Below are 13,998 nucleotides of genomic sequence, written 5' to 3'. Positions count from 1 at the left end.
CTTCGTTAAAACAGTCGACGTGACTACAGTGGTTCTACAATAATTTTATGAAGCGACGAGAATAGTTTTTGTGTGCAAAAACAAAACAAAAATAATAACTTTATTCAGCAATCTCTTCTCTTCCCTGTCATTATCCTTATACGGTTAACGCAATAAGCACAGTGAAGGCTTCCGTGTTGTACGTCCGAACGCCGGCTCATTATTGGCCAAAGCTGCACATGTGAGCAGCCCGACGCATGCGTGTGATGCTGATGCAGGAGCCGTCCAATAATGAGCCGGCGTTCTGACGTAGAACCTGGAAGCGCTGGACATAAACAATGTATGAGAATGACACAGAAGAGAAGAGGTTGTTGAATAAAGTCATTATTTTTGTTTTGTTTTTGCACACAAAAAGTATTCTCGTCGCTTCATAAAATTATTGTAGAACCACTGTAGTCACGTCGACTGTTTTAACGACGTCTTTAGTACCTTTATGGATCTTGAGAGTTTGGGTGGCGTTGCTGTCAATGGAGGCCTCTCTGAGCCATCGGATTTGATCAAAAATATCTTAATTTGTGTTCTGAAGATGAACGAAGGTCTTAGGGGTGTGGAACGACACAAGGGTGAGTAATTAATGACAGAATTTTCATTTTTGGGTTAATTAACCCTTTACGAAGTCTTTGGATACAAAGTACAACATGATTTCCAATTGTGAATTGTGTAGAATTAGTGAATGGTCAAGCATACTAAATAAATTATCTCGCCCAGTTTTGCCAAAGAAGCTAATATCCATGGTAAAATAAGAGTCTGAGCCCAGCAGGATGGCATATTTTCCTGCTTGAATAACTCTTGTGGCTTTGGGCATTGGCAGTGGCACTGTCAGTTTGCTTTGTCTCTGCGCTCAGCTTTTCCCTCTGAGAGTCTACACATTTTTGGAGACACCCCTCTATATACTGACACCAGCCCTGAGGCAGCTGGCTTTATTCCTCAGAGCAGATCATTCAAAGCAATTCAGACGGTTATGCCAGGCCGCTATTTGGCAGAAGAAGGTTTTATGTCATTTTATATGTTCTCATAATTCTAATCACTTTTTTTTTAAAGACAGGTTTAGAGCAACTGATCAATTAAACTGAGTAATTGAGTCTTCACAGCTTCAAGGTGCCTTAGTGGATTTTCTCTGTGACTTCAGGGTAATCTGAGATGTAATAGGATTTTGCTGAAAATACAGAATTTTTTAATGGAAGTAAAGGAGACTTTTGAACACCACTGTATGTTTGATTTCTTTTCTTTACTTGTTCCTTTCTTTTCTTTATTTGCATTTATATTAATTTCCGGTATCTAAGACACTGCTGTTTTCCTAAAATGTATGCTTTAGGCCTATAATTTTAATATTTGTCGGTAGCGTACTGTATCTGGCCCTCGATTCCTATATTTCTTGGGTCACTGCAAACATAGCCTGACTAAAAGCTTTATATCCTAAAGAGGCTATTCTAACTATATTAAACGATCCCCCTATGAGCTAAAAACAAACATGTAAACATGTCTACAAGTTATTTATCGTTCAGCTTTCATTTTGAAGTCTTGATTTGTGTTTCTTCCTTCCTTAGCCTTCAGCCAGTGAAACTTGCAGTAAATCAGGTTATGAAACCTGCATCAAAAAGTACGATATTTTGCATTCTGATTTATCGTCAAGTTGCTTGTAAAACCATTTAGGCTGAAGTATACTCCTGTGGTAGAAACACTCAATGAAAAGAAGATCTGGATGCATGGGAAAGGGAATTCTTCCCTAATAACTCATTATTTTTTATGTAGATTTTATGATGGAAACTTCTTTCTGCATTCTTCCACACAACAAAATGCATCTGATCCAACTCTAATATTTTTCCCTGAAATACTTAAATATCTTCATAAAATAAGCAACAATAAGATTTTGTACTAAGCACTGTATTTCAAGTACCAATTCACACTATTAACTAGCATGCATATTACTAGCATATTGGCTGTTTATTAGTACTTATAAAGCACATATTAATGCCTTATTCTACATGACCATATTTTAGATTCCTTAACCTGACCCCATACCTAAACTTAAAAACTACCTTACGAAGTATTAATAAGCAGCAAATTAGGAGTTTGTTGAGGCAAAAGTCATAGTTAATAGTTAGTTAATAGTGAGAATTGGACCTTAAAATAAATCGTTTTCTTTCATTCATACTGAAATGGTTTTTGTTATATTCAAGTGTGAATAGTTGAATGTTTATTCAAATTACACACAAATCACACCTTGTTTGTTTTAGGCGTGATACAAGGTTTCCACCTTCATGAAAAACCTGGACATCTTGGAGAAAATGATTGTTTTTAGGCCTGGTGAATCCAAGAAATCGAATGATTTCGAATGATCTCGAAAAGTCATTGTAAAAGTCAAGGAAAAGTCTATAATCATATTATTTAAATTAAATTTGTTAGAAATTGTGAGTGTAGTCTCTAGAAAATATATATTTTTTTAAATCTACACCAAGTAATTTTGAGATTGGAAAAATCATGTATTTTTGCTCAAAAAGTGTGCTAACAGATAATATGCATGTATACCAGTTCTTAAATCATTATACTTGTGTATGTACTGCTTTAAAGTACAAGTACAATGATTTTGCATGGATGTAAACATCTCACTGACTACAGTAGTTTAAACAAACTGTTATGAAATTAAACTGGAGGAACAATGAAATGCTTCGATATATCAATATATTCTGAAAGGGGACTGCACTGACAAAGCATTTGCTATATGGAGATGCTTTATCTCTAATCATTCTCAGATCAAATTCTCTGATACTGAAAACATCTGGAACTAAATGTGACCCTGGACCACAAAACCAGTCATAAGGGTCAATTTTTCGAAACTGAGATTTATACATCATCTGAAAGCTGAATAAATAAGCTTTCCATTGATGTATGGTTTGTTAGGACAATATTTGGTCGAGATACTATTTGAAAATCTGGAATCTGAGGGTGAAAAAAATCAAAATACTGAGAAAATCACCTTTAAAGTTGTCCAAATTAAGTTCTTAGCAATGCATATTACTAATCAAAAATTAAGTTTTAATATATTTACAGTAGGAAATTTACAAAATATCTTCATGGAACATGATCTTTATTTAATATCCTAATGACTTTTGGCATAAAAGAAAAATCAATCATTTTGACCCATACAATGTATTTTTGGCTATTGCTTAAAATATACCCCAGCGACTTAAGACTGCTTTTGTGGTCCAGGGTCACAAATATGTTTTTTACCAGACCAGATAATATAAGCCCAGAGACAAATTCATTTTGCCTTTCAAATGCCTTTCAAAAGACTTTACTGTGTCTGTAAATGTAGGTATGTGACATTCTCTGTTCAGAACCCACTCCGGACCGCTCATGTCACTCTGTAAAACCTGACTGGACAATCTCCCACCTATGACAAAGCCATGAGGTCATTCTTCTAAAACCCTCCAGGCACCTTGTGGTGGTTAGATCCTTCACCCTGCGGGACTGCGTGTCACGACACACTTCTGAAGTTTTGCTTCTGATTTGTGTCTGTCGAAACATAAAAATCCAGATTTGGTTTGATTCCAGTAAACAAACTTCTGATTAAATGGGGTTTCATAACTAAATGGCTAATTGTCTTCAGGAGAGCACAATTCAAAGTGCAGGACATAAAAGTTTCAGAACATTTTTATTGGCAAATATAAATAAATGAAAACCATCTATCCTTTTACCCCATCATTAGGATGGCAGATGTGTTGTTATGAAATGTAATGTTTCTGTTTTGTCTGTGGCTTGCGACAATATTGGATTACGGAATTGCCTGAACTATGCCATTGATTGTTAAATGGCACTTTTGGAATTAATAACTGCAAACAAGCACTTAAGTTCACTTGAATCATTCAAGACCTCATAGATAGAATAGACAGTTTTATCATGAACTTATTCACGCAGTGACAGGATGTTTCATGAGTGAAGTCTTTTTTTTTTTTTGTTCACAGCTGTTGACTGGAACACTTGATGGAAAACTGGCTTTGTTTCATCCGGCCGAATCTCTCCTCCCTTAAGTGTGGGATCTACCCCAACAGCTCAGTTCTTACCTCAAGTTCACCGATGCTGCAGACTAATGAAAGTCTTACATCAGTCAAGTTGAGATTACTGTGCTGGCGTGCCACCTCTGAGACCTACATCATGGACGGGATCTGTGATTTCATCATTTCGGCTGCCACTGACAACCTACAGATGTGACAACATGCTCACGCCCTCAACCGCGAAGCCAAAGACGCACCCTCAGACAAAAGACCATTGAGCTTTACATAGCAACACGTTCTCATGCGCTGATACACATACTGTACACACACTATGCTTATGCACAGGTTCATATGTTTATTTGCTGTGTAATATTATTTGCGGCAAAGTGATAATAAAGTAGTATCTTGATTGTAAATCTTCTTTTTAGAATGGCTTATTTTGTATAAAATGTACTTTACAGTAATTTGAGACCCCAAATGATTTATTTTCAAGGTCCTCCCCTTGCTTTGCTTTGAGTGAAGGTGGATGGAAGGAGATCGTTTTTAGGTGAGTTTATGTTTTAGGTTTGGTTTTGCATAAATGAAAGGCTATACACCAGAGCCACTTCCCATTATCTTTCAGTCTCACCAGAATCAATAATAGAGTGATTAGGGCTATAAATTACTAAATATATGTAGACAAGACAACTCATGATTCAGTATGTAAAGAGAGACTCCTTGCAATACAGTGTGCAAATATTGCAATAATGTCATCATGTGTTACGTTTTGATATTTCATTCTATGGAAGTCAAGGGCATCCAAAACTGGTTACCAACATTCTTCTAAGTATCTTCGTTTGTGTTCCACAGAAGGAAGGAAGTTGTACAGGTTTGGAACAACATGAAGAACGTAGAATTTTCATTTTGGGTGAATTATCACTTTAAGTTTATTGTATAAAGCTATGTCTACATTAATCAGGATAGATTTGAAAATGGCGTTTTTGTTTCAAAATGCTCTCTGTCCACACTAGCATTTTCTGAAAGCTTCTCATCCACACTGAAATGTCAGAAAAAGCTAAATTCACCTTACTACACATGTGTAAAATCTGATAAAAGCTCACTAGATATAGACAAAGGCATAATGAAGTTATCAATTCTTCTGGCAGGATTATTTTATCTTTTCATCTTTGCAGGAATGAAAGAGTGTACAGATTTACATATGTGACCCTGGACCACGAAACCAGTCATAAGGGTCAATTTTGTTGAAATTGATATTGATACATCATCTGAAAGCTGAATAAATAAGCTTTCCATTGATGTACGGTTTGTTAGGATAGGACAATATTTGGCCGAGATACAACTATTTGAGAATCTGGAATCTGAGGGTGCAAAAAAATATAAATATTGAGAAAATTGCCTTCAGAGTTGTCCAAATTAAGTTCTTAGCAATGCATATTACTAATCAAAAATGAAGTTTGGATATATTTACGGTAGGAAATTTACAAAATATCTTGTATCTTAACCTAATGATTTTTGGCATAAAAGAACAATCAATAATTTTGACCCATACAATGTATTGTTGGCTATGGCTACAAATATACCCGTGCTACTTAAGACTGGTTTTGTGGTCCAGGGTCACATATCTTTAGCAATAGTGTGAAAATGAATAGCATACAACAGACACAATACAAAACAGACTATATAGATAATATTGTATGTATATGTCACGAGTCACGACTAAACATGCGTCATAATTTTCAAATACCTCCATTTTCACAGTCCACACTACAGCATGAAAACTGCATTTTCAGATGTATTTTTTGGAGACCATTTTCAAAAAACTGTTTTTGTTAACAAAAATGCCATCTTAGTGTGGACGAAAGGCCAAAACAAAGAGAAAAGGTTAGTGTGGATAATGCCAAGTCAATGTAAGTTTTTATTAAATTATTGCAAATTTGTATTTCTGGTTGCATTTGCTACTATTTTAGTCGTAGGCTGGAGCACTGGTATTACTTTTACAAAAACAAAATAGACAGCATACCCGAGACTGACAATACTAAACAAAGTTTGAGTGATCTCTGTACTTTAAGCATTTCTGCGTGAATCATTTGCACAGGTTTAATACATACTGTATGGTTTGGGCTTTCAAACAAAAACCTAACCAAGATGTTTGAGGAACAAATTACATTTTAACATGATCAGAGATGGGATGCTCATCTGAAAGCAATACATGTATTGTGTCTATCTGGCGCCAAGAGATCTTCAAATAAGTGATAGAGAAGAATGTTGAGTCTTTAATGATGGGTGGTGTCCTGGCAGCATTTCTGCATCAGTAACTTTTCTGAGGTCATTCTGTTCTCTGCCCATTTAGCAACTATCCCATAGAGAGTTATCTTTAGCAAAGCACATTTTGCAACAGTTCATATTGACTCTCTTGATTGTTAATGTTATACCTTAATATTTAACTGTATTGATGTACAGCAAATAATAGATTTGCATAAAAATGCCAAGATATGTATCGTATCCACCTATAGCATTCATTTTTATGCTGCATTTTCTGTTTCCTTTGGAAATGACAATGTACTGAGGGTCACATTTTTTGTTTTGAAAGTGTATGAAATACCAAGATAAAACTAAAGAAAAGTCGATTTTTTTAATGTTTTATTTTGCCGCAAGTTCTAAATGTGAATGGAAACAATTCAGCAGTTTTTGTTCATTGTTATGAGTCATTACAGGAAAATATTTTCACCCCATATGATTTCAGGCAATAGCTGAGGCAGTTTTCTAGTGGTTTTATGTTTGATCTCTACTTTTGAATTAAAGAAAAACAATAACGCTTCAACTTCTCTCTAATTGGGTTTGGCTGCTTTTCCTAAACAAAGAAGCTGTGCACTTCTAATGGTAAACAGAGTGATGTCAAATATGGATGCACTTAACTACCTCATGATAGTCTGTTTCTGTGAATAACAAATTCTGGTGAAGTCTGTGTGTGAGCTACTTTCAGAGACCTAGTTTTTACAAATATGCTCCTAACGACTCCAAGTTTATGACAGGATGCTGAAAACTTGCTTTGGCGATGTGTGAAATGAGCTGTCAAAAAAACAAATGGAGAATAAATTGAGATTGCTGAATTGGCCACAATGTTGTTCTTATTACAGCAGCCAATGTAACTTAGTACAATTATTAATAATGAAAAGATTTTTTTTTTAAAAGACATAAACCTGTTCTTGATAGTTGTTCAAAACCTCTGTTTTCATATAAAATTTTGTTGTTCTTTGCTTAGTTGGCATTTTCAGTCCATTTATAGACTTAAATTTAGATTTAGAAGTGCGCATGAAAAACAAACCTGACTCCACCTCAGTGGCCTGAAAGATTGTTCCAAGTCTTTATGATTTGTAAAACATATTTTGGTGCTTTATTTCCCTCACCAGTTAACAGACTCAAAGGTAATGAGTCTTAATGAGTCTAACACATTAGCCTTATATCTGTAAGTTCATTCAAAGGATGTTCCTTCATTCTGTCAGTACAGGATGGAATTCATTTATTTTAGATATGATGCAGGAGAGTGAGGAGCACTTTATCAAAGGAGGTCTGCACTTATTAATGATGAGAGAAAGACACATTGAAGTGTGGGTTTGTATATGCATGACTCTGCCAGGAACAACTGTTCTTCTTTACTTTTTAAAGGCATTAGTTCATTAGCTTATTTTCATGTGAGATATGCAACTGCTAGTTCAATTTCAATGTTAGTTTGCTCTGCAGAAGTTATTTTCTTAAGTAGTTTTGTGTTTTTTGCCTACATGGAAGCCCATTTCCACCACAGAATAAAAAATAATTGTGACTTTTTATCTCACAATTTGAACTTTGTTTCTTGCAATTCTAAGTTTATATCTTACAACTCAGACACAATTGTGAGTTTCTAATTTACAATTGCAAGATATAAACTCAAGAAAAAGTCAGAATTGTGAAATAAAAAAATCATAATACCATTTTTTTATTCCGTGGGAGAAATGAAAAAAAAATGATGTAAATAGGAATTGCAAGAGAAAAAGACAGACTTCTGAGTTTAAATCTCACTAATCTGAATTTTTTCTTATCTTGCAAACAAAGTCCAAAGTATTTTTTTACTATATACATATATAGTGTGTGTGTGTGTGTGTGTGTGTGTGTGTCTGGTTCTGTTGGCTTTGATATCTGGATCTCCCTCCTACCTGACTCTGGCCTTTCAAGCTTATACATCTGCTTGTTCCTGGAGATTTCATCTGGTTACCTCTGCCTGTCCTTACTTCAGCAGCAGCCTGCACCTATGTGGTTTTGCCTCCTAGACTCTCTTGCCATTCTGTGACTGTTGCCAGGCAAAGGATACATTTTTTTGACCATTTTGAGCTGTTTTTTGCTGAGTTTGCTTTTTTCAAATAAATCCATATTTTTCACCGCTCTCAAGTTGCTGATCTTACATCTCAGCTCCAGCAGCTCCGTTCTGTTCAGAGTTCAACCCAAGCTGCTTCCCCACCTGTCCATCATGCTTCAGAACCACGGCTGAATCCTCCACCTTGCTATGATGGAAATCCTGTCTGTCGAGCCTTCTTGACTCAATGTGCTATAGTGTTCGCTCTCCAACCGGCCACATTTTTCTCTGAAGAGTCCAAGGTAGCCTACGTGATAACACTGTTGACTGGCCGGGCTCGTGATTGGGGAACCACAGTATGGCAAGCCAAATTTCCCTGCTGCTCAAATTTTAAGGATTTTGAGGCTGAGATGATTAAGGTATTTGATCGATCAGTGCATGGGCGGGAGGCCGCAAGACATCTGGTTTCACTCTGCCAGGGAGACTGTTCTGTTTCAGACTATTCTATTCAGTTTCGAACTCTGGCAGCCTCATGTGGTTGGAATACAATGGCACAATGGGACCAGTTTCTGTATGGACTCACTGATGAAATCAAGGATGAGATATCTGCCCATGAGCTCCCAGAACAGTTTGATGACCTGGTGGACTTGGCCATCAGAGTGGATAATCGACTGGCGTTGCGCCGTCGTAATCGTGCGGCCCGTTTAGCTCTTGCCCCAGGGGTTCAAGTTCTATCTCCCACCACCAGTCCTGATTTCTTGCCAGAGCCTGAGCCCATGCAAGTTGGCCGGACTCGACTTACAGCTGAGGAGAGGCAACATCGCATTACCAAAAGCCTGCGTCTATACTGTGGCAGATCTGGGCACTTTGCTTCAAACTGTTCGTTAAAAGGCAATGCTCGCCAGTAGCCAGGGGGGTACTGGTGAGCGTAACCCCTGTCAACGAATCCCCTACAGCACGTACTCTTCTTCCTGCCAAAGTTCAGTGGGATCGCTCCTCTCACTCATGCCCTGTCTTGGTGGACTCTGGGGCTGAGGGCAACTTCATGGACTCCTCTCTGGCTGCTAAGTGGGGGATCCCTACTATTCGTCTCCAGATTCCCTTGACGGCTCGTGCACTTAATGGTTCTCATCTTGCCCTTATATCTCACTCTACTGTCCCCGTAAGTCTTACTATTTCTGGCAACCACCGTGAGGAGATTGTGTTTTACCTGCTGGAGTCCCCCGGCACTTCCATTGTGCTGGGGCACCCTTGGCTGGTGAAGCACAACCCCCACATTGAGTGCGTTGAAAATTTTGTTCTCTCTTGGAGCCCTTTTTGTCTTAAGCATTGTTTGGGTGCTGCCTTGTCTCCTGGCTCTGTGTTTTCTGTTTCTCAGGCGGAGGAAGCTGATTTGTCTGGGGTCCCGGTGGTCTATCATGATCTTCGGCAGGTCTTCAGTAGGTCCCGGGCTGTGTCTCTTCCTCCTCACCGACCCTATGATTGTGCCATCAATCTTCTCCCTGGCACTTCTCCTCCTCGGGGGAGGTTGTACTCCCTCTCGGGTCCAGAGCGTGAGGCTATGGATAAGTACATCAGTGATTCTCTGGCAGCCGGCCTCATCCGCCCCTCTTCTTCTCCAGCGGGCGCGGGGTTCTTCTTTGTGGAGAAGAAGGATGGATCCCTGCGTCCTTGTATTGATTATCGGGGGCTGAATGACATTACTGTTAAAAACAGGTACCCCCCTACCTTTAATGTCTTCAGCCTTTGAGTTATTGCAGGGAGCGGAATTCTTCACGAAGTTGGACCTCCGCAATGCTTACCATCTGGTCCGTGTTAGAGAGGGGGATGAGTGGAAGATGGCCTTCAACACTCCCACGGGGCATTTTGAGAATCGGGTCATGGGCTGACCAATGCCCCAGCTGTCTTCCAGGCCCTGGTCAACGATGTGCTGGGAGACATGGTAAACAAGTTTGTCTTTGTGTACCTGGATGATATCCTGATCTTCTCTCGTTCTATCCAGGTACACATCCAGCACGTCAGACAGGTGTTGCAACGGCTGCTGGAGAATCAGCTGTATGTCAAGGCGGAGAAGTGCTCGTTCCATGCAAGTTCCGTTCCGTTCCTGGGGTTCATCATTTCGGCAAAGGGGATCCGTGTAGATCCAGCCAAGGTAAGGGCCGTCTCTGACTGGCCAATTCCTGATTCACGCAAGGCGTTGCAGCGATTTTTAGGTTTTGCAAACTTTTATTGCAGATTTGTGCGTAATTATAGCTAGATCGCTGCACCCTTGACGGCTCTCACCTCCACCAGGACTCCCTTTCTGTGGACTCCTCAGGCTCAGGCTGCCTTTGTGAGGCTTAAGACTTGTTTTTGTTCTGCACCAATTCTATGTTTTCCAGTTCCTGAAAGGCAGTTCATTTTGGAGGTGGATGCCTCAGAAGTTGGGGTTGGGGCGGTCCTTTCCCAGCGGTCCCCGGGAGATGGCAAAGTTCATCCTTGTGCCTATTACTCCCATCGCCTGTCCCCAGCTGAACGGAACTATGACGTAGGTAACAGGGAGCTGCTGGCGGTTAAGATGGCTTTGGACGAGTGGCGCCACTGGCTGGAGGGGGCTGCAGAACCCTTCTTGGTCTGGACGGATCATAAAAATCTTGAATATGTCCGTTCAGCCAAGAGATTAAATTCTCGTCAGGCTCGCTGGGCGTTATTCTTTTAGGGCCCCCGCAATGCTTACCATCTGGTCTGTGTTAGAGAGGGGGATGAGTGGAAGACGGCCTTCAACACTCCCACAGGGCATTTTGAGTATCGGGTCATGCCGTTTGGGCTGACCAATGCCCCAGCTGTCTTCCAGGCCCTGGTCAATGATGTGCTGGGAGACATGGTAAACAAGTTTGTCTTTGTGTACCTGGATGATATCCTGATCTTCTCTCGTTCTATCCAGGTACACATCCAGCACGTCAGACAGGTGTTGCAAAGGCTGGTGGAGAATCAGCTGTATGTCAAGGCGGAGAAGTGCTCGTTCCATGCAAGTTCCGTTCCTGGGGTTCATTATTTCGGCAAAGGGGATCCGTGTACACCCATCCAAGGTAAGGGCCGTCTCTGACTGGCCAATTTCTGATTCACGCAAGACGTTGCAGCAATTTTTAGGTTTTGCAAACTTTTATCGCAGATTTGTGCGTAATTATAGCCAGATCGCTGCACCCTTGACGGCTCTCACCTCCACCAGGACTCCCTTTCTGTGGACTCCTCAGGCTCAGGCTGCCTTTGTGAGGCTTAAGACTTGTTATTGTTCTGCACCAATTCTATGTTTTCCAGTTCCTGAAAGGCAGTTCATTGTGGAGGTGGATGCCTCGGAAGTTGGGGTTGGGGCGGTCCTTTCCCAGCGGTCCTCGGGAGATGGCAAAGTTCATCCTTGTGCCTATTACTCCCATCGCCTGTCCCCAGCTGAACGGAACTATGACGTAGGTAACAGGGAGCTGCTGGCGGTTAAGATGGCTTTGGACGAGTGGCGCCACTGGCTGGAGGGGGCTGCAGAGCCCTTCTTGGTCTGGACGGATCATAAAAATCTTGAATATGTCCGTTCAGCCAAGAGATTAAATTCTCGTCAGGCTCGCTGGGCGTTATTCTTTGGGCGCTTCAATTTTACCTTGTCTTATCGTCCTGGCTCTAAAAATGTCAAGCCAGATGCTCTATCCCGCCAGTTTGCTGGCACGGGTGACAGTCTCACCCCTGAATATATTATTCCTTCAGAACGGGTGGTGGCGGCTGTCACTTGGGACATTGAGGCGCAAGTTAAACAGGTTCTTCGAGGAATTGAGGTGCCTAAAGCATGCCCCAGTAACCTTTTATTTGTACCAAAGGTAATTCGTTCTTCTGTCCTTCAGTGGGGCCACTCATCAAAGCTTGCTTGCCATCCGGGAGTGAGGAGGACGCTGGCATCCATCCGTCAGCGGTTTTGGTGGCCTTCTATGGCTGGGGAGGTACATCAGTTTGTCATTGCCTGCTCGGTCTGTGCCCAAAATAAATCTTCCAATAAGCCTCCCGTTGGTCTGCTCCAACCCCTCCTCCTGGAGCCAGCAGCTTATGTGGGCTGAATATGCCCACAATTCCCTGCCTACCTCGTCTACTGGACTCTCCCCTTTTCAATGTTGCCTGGGTTATCAGCCGCCTCTTTTTTTTTCTTCACAGGAGCCTGAGGCTGCAGTTCCCTGTGCCCAAGCATTCATCCGGCAGTGCCGTCGTACATGGCAGAGGGCTAGGGAAGCCCTACTCCGGATGGAGAGACATGTTAAAATCTCTGCTAACCGTCGTCGGACTCCGGCCCCCAGGTATGTTTGTGGGCAGAGGGTATGGCTGTCTACAAGAGACCTGCCTCTTAAGGTTCCAGCTCGTAAGCTGGCTCCGCGGTTTATTGGGCCATACCCTATTAATAAGGTGCTGAGTCCGGCGGCGGTGCATCTCAAGCTCCCACATTCCCTTCGTCGTGTTCATCCGTTTTTTTCATGTGTCTTGGATTAAACCTGTTTTTCATAGCCCTCTTAACCATACCGTTCCTTCTGTTTTCCCCCCTCCCCCCCGTCTAATTGATTGGTCCCCTGTTTATACGGTTAAGAGGCTGTTAGACTCCAGGCGCAGAGGGCGTGGGTTCCAGTACCTCGTGGATTGGGAGGGGTACGGTGCGGAGGAGAGATGCTGGGTCCCAGCCCGGGATATCTTGGACCGGTCATTGATTAAGGAGTTTCATCACCGGCAGTTGGCTGCTCCTTTGGGATCGCCCAGGGGCGATCCTGGAGGGGAGGGTACTGTCAGGACCCCAGGCTGATCAGCCTGGCTTTGTCTGTCTGTTTGTGTTTATGGTTGTCATGTGCATCTAGCACATGGCTTCTGTTTTGTTTTGTTTTGTGTTCCTTCATTTGTCATGTCTTGGCCCCGCCCCCTCGTTTCACTTTATTAGTCAATTTGTCTCACCTGCCACTGCTCATTATCCTGCTTATTGATTGCCCTACTTATTCCTCTTGTGTGTGTGTCGTACTTTGCCAGATTGTTGTTTGCTCTTGAGCTCTCAGCAGCTTCATCTGTCTATGTGCTCCTGGCCTGCCTGGGATACTGAGGCCTGGTTCTGTTGGCTTTGATATCTGGATCTCCCTCCTACCTGACTCTGGCCTTTCAAGCTTATACATCTGCTTGTTCCTGGAGATTTCATCTGGTTACCTCTGCCTGTCCTTACTTCAGCAGCAGCCTGCACCTATGTGGTTTTGCCTCCTAGACTCTCTTGCCATTCTGTGACTGTTGCCAGGCAAAGGATTAATTTTTTGACCAGTTTGCTTTTTTCCAAATAAATCCATATTTTTCACCTGCATTTGGGTTCTCTCTCCGTTACTGCCCCTGACAGGATTCTACCCCCTCATAATAAACGCTGTACACCACAATTGATACATTTTAAAAACGTTGTACATTCTGTAATTCACATTATCTTATTTGTCATAAAGAATGAAGAATATCTATCATCCAGCAGTTTTAATTTTGACTGCCAACTCTTTCAAATACATCAAAACAGCACAGAAACAGTATTCAGTTGAAGAAAATGTGAAAGTTATTCTCAGTACAATCATCCCCATTTAAATCATAAAGTTTGAAAAAATAGATTTAAAATCA

The 13,998-nt window shown here is 41.2% G+C and overlaps 1 pseudogene; it reads left to right on the top strand.

The window, feature by feature from the left end:
- The window catches only part of LOC107654910 (WD repeat-containing protein 27-like), a 51,435-nt pseudogene extending 47,023 nt beyond the window's left edge, over window positions 1-4,412 (top strand).
- Window positions 4,413-13,998: the final 9,586 nt, after the last annotated feature.

This window comes from Sinocyclocheilus anshuiensis, unplaced genomic scaffold, assembly GCF_001515605.1.
Source record: "Sinocyclocheilus anshuiensis isolate Anshui unplaced genomic scaffold, SAMN03320099.WGS_v1.1 scaffold487, whole genome shotgun sequence".
NCBI lineage: Eukaryota > Metazoa > Chordata > Actinopteri > Cypriniformes > Cyprinidae > Sinocyclocheilus > Sinocyclocheilus anshuiensis.
The sequence above is the reverse complement of the archived record's forward strand: the minus strand, read 5'-3'. Positions and strand labels throughout refer to the sequence as shown.